The following is a 20,347-nucleotide window of genomic DNA, read 5'->3' as shown; positions in this document are numbered from 1 at the left end:
CAGAGTGTCAGCTCAGGGCCTGAGAGACCACAGAAGTAGTTGTTCTGCCCAAATTTTCCTGAGGCTGAAAAAGAAGCCAAGGCCACAACTCTTAAATTTTTCCTATTGTTGATTAGGACTCAGTTAACTTCACCAGGGAAATGATTGCCTTAGATCCTTCTTTGACTCTCTGGGAGATTTAAGCTACACCTTCCATCCCTGTCTTCTTGGAGGTGTCTACGCTTCACATACATTGGTGCCAAAGTGGGGAGAATCGGTTTCTTCACAACTCGGGCCAGAAGGAAAGTATTTCCTTTGCTTCTGCAAAACCAAAATAACTAGTATTTCTTGCCTGCAGTGAGGCCTGAGTGCCAGTCACTTGGGAACGGTGTTCCAACCCTAGGCACTGCTGGGACCCTTCCGCCATCTTAGAAGGTAATGTTGGAATTCCAAACTGATGAAGCCCACCCCAGAACTGGACCTAAGTCCTATTGTTTCCTCTTAGGTTTGCCTGCCCTGTTTCCCATCATATGGTCTAGATTTGTTCCTTTCCATTTCCTTGCCTGCAATGCTTGGTCCTTTTCTTTGATGTACTCTCTCGTTTTACCTACTTAGGATTCCAAGTTTCTGGTTCCCAACCTCAAAGGATTGATCCTTTTTCTCTGGGATCTCCTCTATCACTTGTTGGCTCCATGTCCCCAGTTAGTCATTTGTGCTCCTGCCTCTGTCTGGAATGCTTTTCTCTCAGCTCTTTGCATGAGTGGCTGCTTCTCGTTCTTCAAGTCTCAGCTGAACCACTACCTCCACGGAAGCCTTCCCTCACAACCCCTTCTAAAGTAGGAGGCTTCTTTGTATGTTCAGAGACTGTCAGGTCCCCAGCACCTGGCTGCTCTGCCCTCTATTTCTAGAATGATAAAGTATTCATCTTCATGAGTTTGAAAAGGGGGAAAATGTCCCTTTTTGCTCATTTCTTCAAAACTGAACTGGGAGATTTGGTCCAAGAGTATTGAGTATACAGTATCTGGCACACACTAAATATTGAATATATTCTGATAGATGGGTGTAATTTAAGTAGGATGTTATCAAACGTTTTATCCTAGTTATTTCTATGTGTAAAAAAGTCATTATGTATCCTATTTTATTTTTAAAATTTTATTTATTTATTTGACACACAGAGAGAGAGAGAGAGAGACAGCGAGAGAGGGAACACAAGCAGGGGCGTGGGAGAGGGAGAAGCAGGCTTCCCGTCTAGCAGGGAGCCCGATGCAGGGCTCCATCCCAGGACCCTGGGATCATGACCTGAGTTGAAGGCAGATGCTTAACAACGGAACCACCCAGACGCCTCTCATTATGTATCTTAATAAAGAAAAGGGATATTGTTTTGAAGTTGTTTTAAAAACTTTAGATTTTTATGGAGTACCTGGGTGACTAGTGGGTTAAGCCTCTGCCTTCAGCTTGGGTCATGATCCCAGCTTCCTGGGATCGAGCCCCATATCTGGCTCCCTGCTCAGCGGGAAGCTTCCTTCTCCCTCTCCTATTCCCCCTGCTTGTATTCCCTCTCTTGCTGTGTCTTTCTCTGTCAAATAAATAAATAAAATCTTTTAAAAATTAAAAAAAAAATAAAAACTTTAGATTTTTAAAGTTAAAGTTGAGAAAATTTGATTCTCTCATTGCTTTAACAGTATGACTTTTGGCAAAAATGTCATTTCTGATTCAGTGTATCCAATTCCAAAGCATTGATGATGCTGTCCTATGTGACCCCATGGGGTTTGGTTTACAATAAACAGAGTGTGTCTAAAACTCTGTGAGTTTCTTAAGAAGAAAATATTTAAAGAATAACCAGATTGTTCATCTCAAGTTCCTATCTTGAGGCCTTGTACAAAATAGGTGTTCAATATTTATTTGTTAATTCTACACGAGAAAAGGAGTCTGGACTAGCACATAGAAAGCAATAAAAAGATTCTCATATTTCTAAAATTTTTATATTACAATGCAGTCTATATCCAGGACATATTTTCTAAAAAAAAATGTAAGAACTACATAATGCAATGTTGAAATGACAGGTTATGATTCATTAGGAAGATATGATATCAATTTAGTGGGTTGTGACCAGGATTTTGAAGTAATGGAATAAAATTGAAATATCCAATTTCATCGTAACTAACAAGGGTAAGTGTTTCTTGAAACTTTTGATTCAGATCTCTGTGAATGTATTTCCTGAGTCAAGATGTAAAATGTGTTTCTTAGGTAAGTTGAGGTTTAAAAAATTTTTTAAATTGTACAGATTATAATTGAAATGGTGTTGTCCTTATTTTGCTTGATTTAAGAAGAAAAATAGTTGGTACAGAATTCTAGGTTTGCTGCTAGCAGCAAGGAGAAAAATAAAATTCGATACTGGAAAAGTCATATAGGACCTTTTTTTTTTTTTTACCCCTACCTAAATGAGATAATTAGAAGAGACTAAAATGCACCCGCTTCACTGATAAATGTATTCATGTTCTGGGAGATCCTTGGTCAAATTTCTCTTTATAGAGGTACCTAGGTGGCTCAGTGGGTTAAACCTCTGCCTTTGGCTCAGGTCGATCTCAGGGTCTGGTTCTCTTCTCAGCAGGGGGCTTGCTTCTCCCTCTCTCTGTCTGCTTCTCTGCCTACTTGTGATCTCTGTCTGTCAAATAAATAAAATCTTTTAAAAAACCTTCTCTTTATAGACCTACTATGAAACTAATGACTTTCTCAATTTTTATTGAAAACAAATGGCACTATCAACTAGTATTTTAAGCTACACGAAGAACTGTACACATCCTATCCTGAAGTCTAATTGTATGTATTGCTTAAAAGGAATGAAAAATTTTTTAAAAATTTCCTGTGCCAAGTCCCTTTCTTTCTACAAATTATGCTTGCTTGCTCCTTAATATATGTACTTGGAGAAAGCTTCCTCACTGGACCTGCTTCAAAAAAGGCAACAGAGTTTTAACTTTGTTTTTAACATTTCATTATGAACATTTCAAATCTGCAGCAAGGTTGAAATATGTCCAGCGTCTAGATTTTACCATTTTTTGTTAAACTTTACCACAGTCATCCATGAATCCATGTTGTTTATGCTTTTTTTTTTTAAAGATTTTATTTATTTATTTGACAGACAGAGATCACAAGTAGGCAGAGAGGCAGGCAAAGAGAGAGGAGGAAGCAGGCTCCCCGCTGAGCAGAGAGCCTGACGTGGGGCTCGATCCCAGGACCCTGGGATCATGACCTGAGCCGAAGGCCGAGGCTTTAACCCACTGAGCCACCCAGGCACCCATGTTTATGCTTTTTGAAACAAATTACAGTTATCGGCACACTTCCCCGAGGTACTTTAGCTTGCGTATCATTAGTTAGAGTTCAGTATTTAAGGTTTTTCATTGGGTGCAACATTTATATATAATACAATGCACAGATGTTAAGAGTACATTAGCTGAGTTTCAACAAATGCATTAACCTGCTACAAACTCCTATTTTTTTTTTTAAGATTTTATTTATTTATTTAAGAGAGAGAGAGGGAGAGCAAGATCTGGGTTGAGGGGGAGGGGCAGCAGGAGAGAGAGAAAGCAGGCTCCCTGCTGAGCAGGGAGCCCAACCTGGGGCTCATTCCCAGGACTCTGAGATCATAACCTGAGCTGAAGGCTAATGCTTAACTGACTGAGCCACCCAGGCACCCCCACACACACTCGTATTATATAGAAAATTACCATCACACTGAAGACCCCTCACACCTTTCCTTGTCATATCTTCCCCCTTCCGTCCGCCTCCAAGGCAAGGTTTTCCACTATAGATTAATTTCACCTGTTTGAGAATTTCATGTAGGTGGAATCATGCAGTGTGTACTCTTGTGTCTATCTGCTTTACTCGTCATCTTGCTTTTGATTTTCATTTATGCTGTTGCATGTGTCAGTAATTTGTTTACTGTTGAGTAATATTTCATTGTATGAATGTAACATTTTGTATATTCTTTCTCCTATTATTGAACATTGGGCTGTTTCTAGCTATTATAAATAAAGCTGCTATGAATGGTTTTTTGGGAAATTTCTTAATAGAAGTCTTTTGTGAACATAAGTTTTCATTTCTAGGAGTGAAATTACTGGGTCATATGGTAAGTATATTAAGATACACATTTTTTTTTTTCTGAAGTAGTTGTGCCATTTTACATTCTCACTAGTGATCCAGAATTTTACATTCTCACTGGTGATCCAGAATTTTGACTGGATGTCTCCAACATTGCCTCATGATCAGGGTAGGTAATAGCTAATAGAAGGTTCCTTGACAGTATTCTAAACCAAGTTGCTAACTGGTTCCCTGGGAATAATTGTGTATTTTTTTGCTTGTATTACAGATTTATTATACAACTCTGAGGTACCTGGTTAGAATTAGCTTTTAATTTCTGTTTCATATTCCTGCCAGTTTGTATGATTTTCCTTTTATTCTGTTAATGTAATGAATTACGCTGACTGATTTTCAAATATTAACCAATTTTCTTTCAGAGTTGTAATGTATTGTTCTTTTTATGTGTTGTTAGATTCAATTTGCTACCATTTTGATTTAGGGATTTTTAAACAATAGATTTATGAGATTTATGAGAAAAATTGGTCTGTAATTTTCTGTCCTTATAAATCCTCCTTTCATTTTGGTGTTGAGGTTATTCTGGTGTCATAAAACAAATTGAGAAGTATTCTTTATGAGAGTATGTTAGATTGATGTTATTTCTTTGTTAATTTAGAAGTTGCTAGTGAAGGGGGTGGGCTTGAGATTTCTTTTGGGGAGGGTCTTTATATATGGGTTCATTTTTTTTAATAGGTATAGAGCTATTTAGATTTTATTTATTTTACTTATTTATTTTTTAATTAATTAATTTTTTAAAAGATTTTATTTTTTAGAATCTCTGCCCAGTGTGGGGCTTGAATTTAGAACCTACATGTTCTACCAACTGAGCCAACCAGGTGTTCCTATTTAGATTTTATTTTTGTGTACGTTTTGGTAAGTTGGTCTTTCCCTAAATTTTTCTTGTTCCTTTAAATTTTCAAGTTTATTGGCATTCAAGTTTATTGGCATTAATATCTTACTGTTTTTTAATATCTATAGTATGAATTGCAATGATGTTGCCCTTTATTTTTATTTGTTTTTGCTTTGCTCTTTTTTATGCTTTGTTCTTTGATTATTTCTTAGTTAAAAGGTAGGATTCTATACACATTGTGACATGATTTATGCATTTTAACAATATATTCTGGAGATGATTTTACAGCAGGATTCAAGAGATTTTCCTTTTTTTTTTTTTTTTTACTGCTGCATAGGACTTCATAGTATGGCTGTTCACGCAACTAGTCCCCTATAGATAGACATTTGGTTCGTTTCCAATCTTTTTGCTGTAAAAATAGTGCTGAAGGGAATATCTTTGTACATATGTATTAAAAATTTGTTGTCATTCATTATGATCTCATTCCCGTGTGTAATTTAAAAAGCAAAACAAACAAACAATTCACAAAACCAAGCTCATAAATATAGAGAACAGACTAGTACTTACAAGAGGCAGGGTTTAGGGGGTGGGCAAAATGGATAAAGGAAATAAAAAAGTACAGACTTACAGTAATAAGATAAATACGTCATGGCAATGTAATTTGCAGCATGGTGACTATAGTTAATAATACTATATTGCATATATGAAAGTTGCTAAGAGACTAAATCACATCACAAGAAAAAAATTCTGGACCTATGAATGGTGATGGTTGTTAACTAAACATTGTGGTGATCATTTCACAATACATACTAATATGGAATCATTATGTTGTATACCTAAAGCTAGTATAATGTTGTATGTCAATTATACCAATAAAAAAAAATAAAAAAATTTTACTGGTGTTATCTTTGGGGTAGATTCTTAGAAATGGGATTTCCTAAAAATGGAGGAGAGGTAATAGCTATAGATCAAAAGAAATTTAAGAGATGGGGGTGCCTGGGTGGCTCAGTGGGTTAAAGCCTCTTCCTTTGGCTCAAGTCATGATCCCACAGTCCTGGGATCAAGCCCCACATTAGGCTCTTTGCTCAGCGAGGAGCCTGTTTCCCTCTCTCTCTGCCTGCCTCTCTGCCTACTTGTGATCTCTGTCTGTCAAATAAATAAATAAAATCTTTAAAAAATAATAAAATAAATTTAAGAGATATAACAGATACTATAGATGATTTTGATTGAATCCTGCTATGAAAAAATGAGCTATTTATAACATTTTGAGAATATGGGTAAATTTAAATATTTCTATATATGGGTATAAGATAAAATTAGGGAATTATTTTTGTGTTGTTGTGATAGTACCATTGTGTCTAGATAGGAGAATGCCATTTTTTTTTTTAGAAGTGTAAAGTATTTTGGCATAACGTCATTGTGTGTGACACTTACTTTGAAACAGCTCAATCATCATAATAAAAAATATAGATAGCTAAAGCAATAAAGTTAATATGACAAAATGTAAATATTAACAGTGGTTGACTCAAAAGAGTTAATTGTACCATTTTTTCCTACCTTTTATATGTTTGAAAATTTCTTGATAAAAAGTTAAAAATTAGAAAAATCATAGGGGCACCTGGGTGAGCCAGTTGGTTGAGCATCTGACTCTTGATTTCGGCTCAGGTCAGGGTCTCATGGGTCATAAGATCAAGCCCTGCATCTGGCTCTGCACTTGGCAGGGAGTCTGCTTGAAGATTCTCTCCCTCTATCTCTCCCCCAAATCACGCATGTGCACACATTTCTCAAATAAAATAAATCTTTAAAGAATATATATAGGGGTGCCTGGGTGGCTCAGTGGGTTAAAGCCTCTGCCTTCGGCTCAGGTCATGATCCCAGGGTCCTGGGATCGAGCCCCGCATCGGGCTCTCTGCTTCACGGGGAGCCTGCTTCCTCCTCTCTCTCTGCCTGACTCTCTGACTACTTGTGATCTCTGTCAAATAAATAAATAAAATATTAAAAAAAAAGAATATATATAAAATTGTCTTGTCTTTCGAATGAATTATTGTTTTTATTCTTATGTTGTGACTTTCCTTATCCATAATAAGAATTTTTTCTCAAAACTGTATTTTGTCTAATACTAATATAATTATCTCATTATACTAGTATACTATCTCAGAATACTAGTGTAATTTCTTTAGGTTAATATTTGTTTGGGAGTTGGTTCAGAGGCTGCAGCTAGAGAGGAACGACCTGGGGAGAGCTCTAAAGATGCTATCTGGGGATGCCTGGATGGCTCAGTAGGAAGAACATGTGACTCTTAATCTTGGGGAAGTGAGTTTGAGCCCCACTAGAAAAAAACCAAATTAGCTTTAAGAAAAAAAAATGTTGTCTATGCACATGGCCTTGGGCTGTGGCTTTCATCTTCTCTCAGAAGGCTGGTGTCTCCAGAAATGCTTGGCAATCATCCTTAATTGTCACAAGGAACCTCCCTGTCTCTAGCATCTGTCCTCAGAAGACTGGTACCGCTGGGGTGTCCTCTGTTTTTGAAGAGTGTATTCTTGGAGTTAATACCTCTAGTGACCTTGAAGAGACTGAATGTCTCTTAAGTATTGGTGATGGTATTGTTCAAATACATGGGCTGAGAAATGTCCAAGCAGAAGAAAGGGTAGAGTTTTCTTCCAAGCTTGAAGTGTATGTGTCTGAACTTGGAACTTGATAATGGTGGTGGTGTGTTTGGAAATGAAAACTAATTAAGGAAGGAGATACTCTGAAGAGGACAGGAGCCACTGTGGATGTTTTCGTTGGTGAGAAGCTGTTGGCTCATGTAGAAGGTGCCATTGGTAATTGGTTCCAAGAACCATAGGCAAGTTGGCCTAAAAGCACCCGGGATTATTCCTCCAATCTGCAGGAACCAGTTCAGGCTGGCATTAAGGCTGTGGATAGCTTGGAGCCAATTGATCCTGGTCAACCTGAGCTGTTTAATGTTGGCCAATGGACTTGCAAAACATCAAAGATTGACATAATTATTAACCAGAAATGTTTCATGATGGATCTGATGAAAAGAAGAAGCTGTACTGTATCTACATTGCTATTGGTCCAAAGAGGTTCACTGTTCCACTGTTGGTAAAGAGACTTACAGATACTATGAAGGGTACCATTGTGGTTTCAGCTGCTGCTACTGATTCTGCCCCACATCAGTACCTGACTCTTTATTCTGGCTCTTTAGGAAAATATTTTAAGGATAATGGCAAACATGAGTTATCCAAACGGTCTGTTGCTTATTGTCACATCTCTGCTGCCCATGAAGACTATCCTGGTGATGTGTTCTACCTACACTCCCATCTGTTGGAGAGAGCAGCCCAAATGAACGATTCTTTTGGTAGCGGCTCCTTGACTGCTTTACCACTCATGGAAACACAGCTGGTGGTGTGTTTGCTTATGAGCCAATAAATGTCATTTCCATCCTTGATGGACAGATCGTCTTGGAAACAGAAATGTTCTACAAAATTATCTGCCTTACCATCAATATTGGTTTGTCTGTGTCCTTTGTCAGATCTGCTGCCCAAACCAAGGCCATGAAGTAGGTGTCAGGTACCATGAAGCTGGAATTGGCTCTTAATTGTGAAGTTGCTGCCTTTGCCTGATTCGGTTCTGACCTCCACAATTCTTGAGTCATGACGCCCATCCGAATGTCTGGGCAAGGAAAGTATACTGCTGTGGCTACTGAGGAACAAGGGGCACTTATCTTTCCTGATGTAAGGAATAGCTTGATAAACTGGAGCTGTTTCTATTTAATTAATTATTTCTTGGCTGGAGTATTTAAAACCAAATTTTATTTATTTATTTATTTATTTATTTATTTATTTATTTATTCTTAAAAGATTTTATGTATTTATTTGACAGAGAGAAATCACAAGTAGATGGAGAGGCAGGCAGAGAGAGAGAGGGAAGCAGGCTCCCTTCTGAGCAGAGAGCCCGATGCGGGACTCGATCCCAGGACCCTGAGATCATGACCCGAGCCGAAGGCAGTGGCTTAACCCACTGAGCCACCCAGGCGCCCCTTACAACCAAATTTTAGAAGGCATGATGCTTTATCCTGATTACTTCATGATGCTTTAAAAGACAAAAAATAAAAAAAGTTTTTAAGTGTAACCACAAAGCCATTTTTATATCTATCAAAATGAAGTATGCAATTCTTTTCTTTTTTTTTTAAAGATTTTATTTATTTGACAGACAGAGATCACAAGTAGCCAGAGAGTCAGGCAGAGAGAGAGAGGAAGGGAAACAGGCTCTCTGCTGAGCAGAGTATCATGTGGGCCTAGATCCTAGAAGCCTGAGATCATGACCTGAGCCGAAGGAAGAGGCTATAACCCACTGAGCCATCCAGGTGCCCCAAAGTATGCATTTCTTAAGTTATAGTAAAAACAACTCAAATTTCCCTATCATCTCAAGAAATGTCTTTTTACAATTATTATTTTTTCAAGCCAGAATCCACACAAGGTCCACATTTGGTTCTTACAGTTTCATTTGCAGAAGTGCTCCATTTCCCCCTCCCTAATTTGATTTACTTCTTGAAGAAACTGGTTCCGCAGTCTTGTAGAATGTTTCAATTGTATCCTTATGGTGTTTAATTTGCCTTTTCATCCTCTGTATTTTCTGCAGTCTAGAAGTTAGATCTAAAAACTTGATTAAATTGTATTCTAGATTCTTGACAAGGACATGCTATAGGTGATGTTACAGACTCTATATTATTTCATCACCTCAAGGGCCACATAGGGTCAGATGGCTTCACTTCTAGGAATGCTTAAGTTGTTTATGTGATGACAGCCTCATTCCTTCACTGTAAAGTTTTCCAACAGTCTTTCACTTAATGATTTTGGTATCTATTGATGAACACTGCTGATTCATTTGAAAATAAATAGGGGTTGCAAGATGGTGATTTTCTAATGCAGTCATTCCTCCTTCATTTCTTAGCTAGAATTCTGTATAGATGAACTTTTTTACATCCATGAGGGTTATTTGCTTATCCTGAAATACTGTTCATACCAGAAAGGCAGGCTATGTATGTATGGATGGATGGTTGGATGGGGTGCCTGGGTGGCTCAGTGGATTAAGCTTCTGCCTTTGGCTCAGGTCATGATCCCAGGGTCCTGGGATCAAGCCCCACACTGGGCTCTCTGCTCAGTGGGGAGCCTGCTTCTCCCTCTATCTGCCTGCTTCTCTGCCTACTTCTGCCTACTTGTGATTTCTCTCTCTGTCAAATAAATAAAATAAAATAAATATATGTGTATATTTTAGGTTTTATTTATTTATTTGACAGAGAGAAGATCACATACTTGTGTTCAGAGAGGCAGGCAGAGAGGCAGACAGAGAGAAAGGGGGAAGCAGGCTCCTCGTGGAGGAGAGAGCCCGAAGCGGGGCTGGATCCTAGGACCCTGCCATCATGACCCGAGTTGAAGGCAGAAGCTTAACCCACTGAGCCACCCAGGTGTCCCAAGATCTTTAATTATTTCCTTTTAATTATCCAATTTTACAGTAATGTATTGGTTACTTAGCAACCTCCCTGATGTCCATAGAATCTTTCTCTTTTTCCTTTTTTGAATAGTAGTCTGAACCCATTCAATGTGTTTCTGTCAGTTGCAATTGTTGACACTCAAATGGTTCTATTTTGGGTACAAGTGGGAAACTTTTGAGTCTTCTGTATTTGTTTGATATGAAAATATTAGCTTTTGGTAGACTTTGTTTTCTGTTACAATAAGACATCCCAAGCTCAGCTGGTATATTTCTTGGAATTGACTGGAAAATCTCGAGGCCTTTTAGTGTGAAATGGTGTTTTGAGACCACAATATGGGATTCTTGTTGCTACTGAGTTATTGTTGCTTCTTGGCATTTTCAGTAGACAGACCTAGAAAGCAAGTAACTATAAAAAATTTTTAAAGTATGAGTTTATACTGATATTTATAACTAATTTAAAATTATAAAATTTTTTAAAAAGATTTTATTTATTTATGGAGAGTGAGCATGAGGGAGAGGGAGAGAGAATTTGAGGCAGACTCTGCACTGAGTGCAGAGCCCAATGTGGGACCAAAACCAAGAGCTGTGTGTTTAATCAACTGAGCCACACAGGCTCCCCATTATTTTTTTAAGGTTTATTTGTTTATTTGAGATAGAGAGAGAGAGCATGCAGGGAGCAGGGGCAGAGGAAGAGGGAGAGAAAGAATCTCAAGCAGACTCCCAGCTGAGCAGGGAGCCCGAGGTGAGGCTTGATCCTAGGATCCTGAGATCATGACTTGAGCCAAAATCAAGAGCTGGGCTCTCAACTTACTGCACAAACCAGGTGCCCCCCACGTTTTTTTTTTTTTTTGTTTGTTTGTTTGTTTAAACCTTTCTTTTTCTTTTATTTTTTTTTAAAGATTTTATTTATTTATTTGACAGAGAGAGAGGAAGAAGCAGGCTCCCCGCCGAGGAGAGAGCCCGACGTGGGGCTCGATCCCAGAACCCTAAGATCATGACCTGAGCTGAAGGCACAAGCTCAACCCACTGAGCCACCCAGACACCCTTTTTTAAACCTTTCAATGATGAACAGCTTTAACATAAGTTTTTTAGTAGTAGTATATTAAAAAACATGTATATGTTGGTTTCCAAATAATACAATTGTTGCTATTAACAATAAAACTACTAAATGAAACTAGATAATTTAAGGTAGTTTGCCTTTCTAATTTTTTTTTCCCTAAGATTATATCCCACTCAGAACTGTATAGTCAAAATGTTTTGTTCAAAGGTCATTTGGTGGAATGACTTGGTGGCTTAGTTGGTTGAGCCGCTGCCTCCGACTCGGGGCATGATCCCAGAGTCCTGGGATCGAGTCCCACATGGACCTCCTTGCTCTGCTGAGAGCCTGCTCTCTCTCTCTCTCTCTCTGACAACTAAATAAATAAAATCTTTAAAAACAAACAAACCAAAAAACAAAACAAAACAACAACAACAAAAAAAACAAAGGTCAGCTGGAATAATTCTTGGTGTGATTTTTGTCACCGAATCATTCACTAGTAGGTTCATTTGCTTTAATATGTTTTCAAATTGTCTGTATTGGTTTTTATTTCCTTTTTCAGTTTAGTTTGGGTCTTGCTTCCTACCTACTCCTTGAAATACTTCTTTTACTTGTCTTCTGGGACAATACTTTTTCTTGGGTTTTATTTATTTATTTTTCTGGCTCGTTTGGAGCGTCTATTCAGTTTCCTTTCCTGGTTCCTCCTCTTCCCACTTTTAAATCCTGGCATGCACTAGGACGTCTCTGCTATGTGTATTCACTTCCTGCTGAACACATCTTGTCCCATAGTTTTTAACATCATTTGTTTTCTGATCACTCTCAAATTTATATCTCCTGCCTGGACTTCTCTGAATTGCAGATCGAGATCTCCAACTTTTCATTAACCGTCTGTACTTGGATGTCTAATAGGTAGTTTAAATGTCACATGTCCAAAAATGAACTCTTGATCTCCATCCAGTTGTTCCTCCGGGGCAGCCTCCTGTATCTCAGTAAATGACAGCTCTATCATGTTGCTGAGGCCAAATACCTACCTAGAGTCATCCTGACTCTTCTCTCTTATATTCCATAACTGTTCCATCAGTATATCCTATCAGCCTCTTTCTTGAAATACAGTAAGGATCAAATCGATCCTCCATTCCTCACCATCTCCCCTGCCACCACCACCCCCGACTAAGGTGCTATAAATTCACCAGTATTCTGATAATGCTCTCATAACAAGTCTTCCCATTTCCACCCATACTTCTCCTTCACAAACTATTCTCAACTTGACAGAGTGAGCTGTTTAAAGTCATTTCTGTGTTCAAAACTCTCTAATATGTTCCTTAAAAATATCTGGATTTGAGTACCAAAATAAACATTCCTTCAAATAAAGTAATTTGGTACCCCTCCTTCCCCCCTGCTCCAGTTTAGGGGTTTGGGAAAATTGAATGGACGTAAGTGAAACAAGGCTGTCTGTGTATTGTTAATTATTGAAAGTAGGTGATAACATTAAATTCATTGTACTCTTCTCTTTATTTCTGTATATATTTGATAAATAAAATATGGTAGCCACTAGCCCTGCGTGGCTATTGAGCACTTGAAATGTGCGAGTCTGAATTTAGATATGCTGTGAGTACACTGGCTTTTAATACATACCGGATTTTAAAGACTTAGCAAGAAAGAAAAAAAAAAGTAAAATAACTCATGAGTATTTTCTTATATTAATTACTTGTTAAGATGATAATACTTTGGGGCACCTGGGTGGCTCAGTGGATTGAGCCTCTAACTTCAGCTCAGGTCATGATCTCAAGGTCCTGGGATCGAGCCCCACATCGAGCTCTCTACTCAGCAGGGAGCCTGCTTCCCCCTCTCTGCCTGCCTGTCTGCCTACTTGTGATCTCTCTCTCTCTGTCAAATAAATAAAAAAATAAAAATCTTTTAAAAAATAAAATTAAAATTTAAAAAATGTTTAAAAAAGATGATAATATTTTGGATATATTGAGTCAAATAAAATATATTACTAAAATTAATTTTACTTGTTTCTTTTACCTCTTAAAATATGGCCACCAGAAAATTTAAAATTACATTTGTGGCTCATATCTTTTCAGTGGATCCACAAAGCCCTCTATGATCTGGGTCTTGTTTTCTCTCTGATCTCATCTCCTGCTTTTTTCCCCTCTTTCTTGCTTATACCACTCAACCCACACTGGTCTCTTTGCTAAGAACAAGCAAAATACATTCTCCCTGAGGATCTTTGCCCTTGCTAGTCTGTCTGCCTGGAGCACTCTTGCTCAGTGTTTCTGTGGTCATTCTCATGTTCTTTCAGGATTCTCTACTCAGGCACCTAAGTTTTCAGAGATATTTATTTGATCCACATAACACCCTATCTCCTTCACTCTATTCCTCTTCGTCCGCTTTCATTTTCTTTATAATACTTACCATTACTTACTTTTTGGGTTTTGTTCATTTGTCTTCCTGTCTCCTGAACATCCGGCATAATGCTTACACAGTATAGGTATTTGGTAACATTTTCTGGAAGGAATGTGTATAGATTGTGAAAATAATTATGTCAAGTTCAATACTGCTTTCTGCAATTCTGCAAAAATGAGGTTCAGGTTTCCTAAATATATGAAGAATAAAAATTATTAAAGTAAACTTTAATTATCACTACAAGCTATTCCCTGCATAAGAAAACATATGCTTTATAAAATGATATAATTCCTGTTTTATTCCTTTCAAAAGAATTAAGGTAAAGTAAATAACCTTGTATTTGTATTAATTAATTAATTTAAAAATTAATTTATTAAATTTTAAATTTTTATTATTTTTATTAATATTAATTAATTTTTAAAATGTGGACATAAAATATTATGTTAGTTTCAGGTATACAACATAGTGATCAGATAATTATATACATTACTAAATGCTTACTACTATAAGTGTAGTTACTGTCTTGTCATCATGCAACATTATTACAGTCTTATTGACTATATTCCCTATGCTGTACTTTTCATCCCCATGACTTTTTATTTCTTTTTTTATTTTTATTTTTATTTTTAGAGAGGAGGGGAGGGTTAAAGGCAGGAAGAGAGAAGGAATTTTAAGCAGGCTCCATGCCCTGCAAGAAGCCGTACTCAGGACTCAATCTCACAACCTTGGGATCATGACCTGAGCTGAAATCAAGTCGGACACTTAACTGACTAGGCCACCCAGGTGCCCTGACTTATTTATTTTATAACTGGAAGTTTGTACCTCTTAATCCCCTTTACCTATTTTGCCTACCGACCCCTCCCCAGATCCTCCCCTCTGTCAATCACCAGTTTGTTCTCAGAGCTAATACTAATCAATTTCTCTATATTTGCGTTATTAGTAATATAGGGATTTTAGAGATACTTATGATGAATTCAATAAAGTAAATAAAATACAGACAAAACTTACTGAATGTCAGAAATGGTTTTTATCCAATAGATAATCCATTTCTCAAAGGCATTTTCCAAATTCTTTTATTAGTCTGGAATTTTTACTGTTTTAATGGTAATCCAGTGAAGTAGGTCGTGCCAAGGAGCTTAGAAATTTTTTTGGATACATTGAAATTTTGTTGTGCTAGTAATTATAATAAAACTTGATCTGTTTGTAAGATAACTTGAAGGCAGTCATTGTTCTTTATTTAAAGCTAAAACTATGTAGCAGGGAGAGTATCCAAAAAAGGAAAAATGCAAAAGGACTATTTTTAGCCTATTGTCTTTATCTTAAAATGTAAGATGACTAAGTGTAATAATGAAATAATTTAAAAGGAAGGAGACCTTTTCCTTATTTGACTACATTTCTTCTCTATTTTAATTTCAAACAGTCTTGGTCATAGCATCCTTTCAACTATAACTAAAAAAAAAATGAAATGACACCACCAATGACAATTTGGATTGTGAAATTGTCAATAGACAAAACTGGCAGATCAAGGTTAGCACTGTATTATAAAGACCTTTAACTAAGACTTTAAAAGTATATCCTTCTTGAATTTGTGGATTATTTTGTACTTGTTTAGCAAACATCTACTAAGTGTATATCATGTGTTAACACTGAACCCACCACCCCAGGTTACAAAACCATATTTTCTTTTCTTTTCTTTCTTTCTTTTTTTTAAAGATTTTATTTATTTATTTGACATACAGAGATCACAAGTAGGTGGAGAAGCAGGCAGAGAGAGAGGAAGCAGGCTCTCCGCTCAACAGAGAGCTCGATGCAGGCCTCTATCTTAGGACCCTGGGATCATGACCTGAGCTGAATGCAGAGGCTTTAACCCACTGAGCCACCCAGGCGCCCCCCCCCCCACCTTTTTAAAAGATTTAATTTATTTGTGTGTGTGTGAGAGAGAGGATAAGAGAGAGAGCATGAGAGGAGAGAGGTCAGCAGGAGAAGAAGACTCCCCGCTGAGCAGGGAGCCCCATGTGGGACTCCATCCTGGGACTCGATCCCGGGACTCGAGGACCATGACCCGAGCTGAAGGCAGTCGCTCAACCAACTGAGCCACCCAGATGCCCCAAAACTATATTTTCATAGCGGCTATCGTCCACTGAAAACCGAATGTCAAGTAAGTTCTTTCCAGAGATTTTAGTTAATTCTCATGGAGGGGGTTGTGGTGAATTTTATTACTCTCAATATGCAAGCAGGGAAACGGAGGCTTTCCACAGAGTTCTGCTTTCAAAGAGTTCACTGTCTAGAGAGGTGAGAATAAGAGTATCTATATTATGAAGTGCTGGCTGCTGCCTTAGACAGTGAAGGGGGACTGCCCTTGGGGGGGGTGGCAGTGAGGAAGGCTTTCCAGCTTGTTCTGAATTTGAGAGGCAGACAGGAGCCTGCACGGTGAAGAAGAGTGGAAAGGATTGCTAGCATACTGAAAGACACTGAGATTGGAAATGATCTGAACATGAGCGCAAACTTTTCTAATAAGCCTTTCATTTATTCATCATGTACCACACTTCCTGTATTTCCTTATTTAAACAAAGATCTGGCTTGGGCAATGAGGGATCACCTGAGTTGTTACAAAGGTCTGGGAGGGTTGGCAGGGTTTGTTAGGATCAGCAGACCCCTGAGAGCTCCACGTCCTAGGCTCAGGTTTTTCCTCTGCAGATTTCTCAGGGGCAGATTCCATGGTGAATAGCAGAGCGGCTAAAAGAACAAACTCTGTGCCAGACTGCCTGGGTTTAAATCTCAGCTCTGCCACTTCTTACTAACAGATAGGACCTTGGATAAGTTATCTAACATTTTTTTTTTTAATTTTTTTTTAATTTTATTTATTTATCAGAGAGAGAGAGGGGGAGAGAGCGAGCACAGGCAGACAGACAGGCAGGCAGAGGCAGAGGGAGAAGCAGGCTCCCTGCTGAGCAAGGAGCCCGATGTGGGACTCGATCCCAGGACGCTGGGATCATGACCTGAGCCGAAGGCAGCTGCTTAACCAACTGAGCCACCCAGGCATCCCGTTATCTAACATTTTAATGCCTTGGTATCTTCATTCAGAAAATGAGAACAAAAACAATAAAATTTAATTCATCATGTGGTTGTCATAAGGGTAAAGGGAGTTAATACATATAAAGGTCTGAGAACAGAGCCTGGCACATAGGAAGCTCTATGTAAGTACTGTAGTAAATACCTAATAGTAGATACCTATTTTTGTGTAAATACCTATCTTAGGTATTTACCTATCTTAGGTATTTACACAGAAATGCTACTTTGTTCATTTAGAATAAACTTTGTTCCTATTTAATGATGCTAGCTCCTACTTTTTCATTGTTAAGATACTTGAGAAGCTAAATTTTGAATCAGAAAGTTATTTGGTGGGAACTGGCATGGGGTATTTACCCTAGGTACTGGTAAAGGCCGGTGAGATATCCCCACACCATAACAGAAAAATTCTCCATTGGATTTCTTCTGTCTCCCAGAATCATTATCTTTCTCCTGTGTTTCTGTCTGCCCAGCCAGATATAGCTAATGGGTTCAGAGTGGATGGAAATAGAACTTGGAAGGAATCCCAGAAGTGCTAAATGTTAAGTAGGATCTTTTTGATTTTTTAAAAAGTAATCTCTACACCCAACATGGAGCTTGAACTCACAGCCCTGAGATCAAGAATTGCCTGCTCTTCCGAGTGAGCCAGCCAGGTGCCCCAAGCCAGGATCTTTTGGTTAAAACAACCAAACCTCTTTGAGGCCTTCCTCTCTATTTCACCTCTTCCTTTGGGTAGAATGTGGCTGGGGTTTCCCTAACTTCATTATATTAGAGGAATTACAGGAAATGATATGTCCCTGATGAACTGGAGGGAGGAAAGTCTTTACTATAGAACTTAGAACACTTAACTGAGCAGAAGTGGCTCAGGAAATTTACATGGAGCTCTCAAAGACATGTTTCTCCACATTTGGTTGGGAAGTCATGCTGACATAGGTTGTCAGAGACTCATGACATGTCAGGTTGAAAAGAGTGCAGTGTTCAGGTATCCAGGACCATGTCAGTGTGAAGTTCTCCAAATTGAAGGCCATAAAATGCTTAAAGTGAAGGTACTCTACAACCCAAATAACATTCCAATCTGTTCTTCATATTGATTAAAGCTTGTCTGGAGGCTGTTTTCCACTTGTCTCCTTCCAGAATGAAGGTGAACTTACAGGCACCTGGATTTTTTGTTTATTTTTTTGTTTTGTTTTTTTAAGGTGTGGAGCCCAATGTGGGGCTTAAACTCACAACTCTGATACCAAGACCTGAGTTGAGATCAAGAGCTGGACACTTAACCAACTAAGCCACTCAGGTACCCCATGGATTTCTTTCTTTTTTTTTTTTTTAAGATTTTATTTATTTGAGAGAGAAAAAGAATGTCCATGAGTTTGGAGGAGGGAGGGACATACAGAGAAAGAATTTTAAGCAGACTCTACACCAAGTGCAGAGCAGGACACGGGCTTGATCCCATAACCCTGAGATCATGACCTGAGCCAAAACCAAGAGTTGGATGCTCAACAGACTGAGACACCCAGGAGACCTTGCAGTTCTTAATTAGTAAAGACTTTTTGCTCCAGGGAGCTTGCTCAGAAGATCAGAGGTCAGTGAGATCCAGTAACTCATGTGTGAACCAGTCTGAGACTTCTTTTGTGGCCATAAATACCAAGCTCACCTTCTTTTGTTCTCATGAAGAACACTGGGGCTACCTGTGAGATTTTGCAGGACTTTATCTGTCATCTGGAGGGAAGAGACATGTCATACCATTTAAGTGCCAAGTTCTGTAATAGAAGGTTCAGGGATAGGATAGTCTTTGGGAAACAGGGGAAGCAAAGAAGACCTCATAGAAGATGAAATGCTTGTCCTGAATTTGAAAGGTGAGGAGTATGCATAGCAGACAAGGGAGGATATTCGTGAGTATTCCAGAAATATTGCCATCATAAGCAATAAAACCCAGAAATCTGAAATTATCTCAATAGTCATGAAAAGTTTTCAAACTATTAGCGACTTCAATGGTTTTAAAGGGTCTAATACTGAAAGGCTGGAAACACAGTTCCCTCCTTTCCAGAGCTGGGGAAATTGGAGCTGAGATTTGCAGGCAGGAGTCTGATAATTAGAAATGTCTGGGAGGAGGGCTGATGCTGTGTAAGCCGTTTTGTGATAATGAAGGCCAAGGACGCTGCAGAGATATCTGCCATGACGTCATTTAGCTGCTGAACCAGCTAGATTTTATTTAAGCCACTTACGTTGAGTTTTCTGTTATTTTTAGTAAAATGAATTCCTATCTCCAGAGAATTTAGTTCCCTAAGAAGGGTTCTTAAAGTAACAGACTCTAAAATATGGACTTGGCTGAGTAGAGGAGTTAGGACAGCAGGCAGTGAGGACCTAGGCTGGTGATAACAGTGGGAGGGTTGGTCAAATCATTATCAGTTATGTCTTGAGACCAAGAATATGTTACAATAACAAGGAGGAGAAATTTTTAGACAAATCTCAGGTTTTTGATGTGTGTTGGCTGCTTGTTACTGTTGAAAATAAGAGGATTGAAAGGATACGCCATCAACATGAAGTTGGTATTGTTTTATTAATATCAAGTAAAGGACACTTTAAGCCAAAAACAACACTAGAAATGGATTTACTTCATTGATACGTAGTTCAATGCACCTAGAATATGTAATAGTTATAACAATTCCAATTCTAAACTTATACTGCCTAATATAGGCCTAGTATTCAAAATGTATAAAACAAAAAGTGAAGGAAGTGATTTGATGAAAGGGGAAGGGGCACATGATAGATTAGGCTGCCAACAGCTGAACCCAGTGATCAATCTTAGCATTATGAAAAGAAATAAGCAAACCTTATATGTACATTCTAGAAGAAAGCATCAATATTACCTATGAGGTAATCTTGCCAAAAATTTGGACCTCAATCTGATCAAGGCTCTAGAGAGTTCATAGGAAATAGAGAGCACAAAGGAGCAGATAAAGCATTAACCAAAGGATTATAATCAGTGAAACTTTAAAAAAATTTTTTTATTTATTTGACAGAGAGTGAGAGAGGACAGCAAGGGGAATAGGAGAGGGAGAAGCAGGCTCTCTGCTGAGCAGGGAGTCCAATGTGGGGCTCAATCCCAGGACTCCAGGATCATGACCTGAGCCCAAGGCAGATGCCTAACAGACTGAGCCCTCCTGGGGTGGAGCCCCAAATCAGGCTCCCTTCTTGGCAGGAAGCCTGCTTCTCTCCCTCTCCCACTCCCCCTGCTTGTGTTCCTTCCCTCGCTGTGTCTCTCTCTGTCAAATACATAAACTCTTTTAAAAAAGGCTACTTTCTGGGCACCTGGGTGGCTCAGTGGGTTAAGCCTCTGCCTTCGGTTCAGGTCATGCTCTCAGAGTCCTGGGATC

The 20,347-nt window shown here is 38.5% G+C and overlaps 1 pseudogene; it reads left to right on the top strand.

Annotated features, from left to right (window-relative positions):
• Nucleotides 1-7,327: 7,327 nt before the first annotated feature.
• On the top strand, nucleotides 7,328-8,616 carry LOC116568755 (annotated as a pseudogene).
• The last annotated feature ends 11,731 nt before the right edge of the window (nucleotides 8,617-20,347 follow it).

This window comes from Mustela erminea, chromosome 11, assembly GCF_009829155.1.
Source record: "Mustela erminea isolate mMusErm1 chromosome 11, mMusErm1.Pri, whole genome shotgun sequence".
In the NCBI taxonomy this organism is placed as follows: Eukaryota; Metazoa; Chordata; class Mammalia; order Carnivora; family Mustelidae; genus Mustela; species Mustela erminea.
The sequence above is the reverse complement of the archived record's forward strand: the minus strand, read 5'-3'. Positions and strand labels throughout refer to the sequence as shown.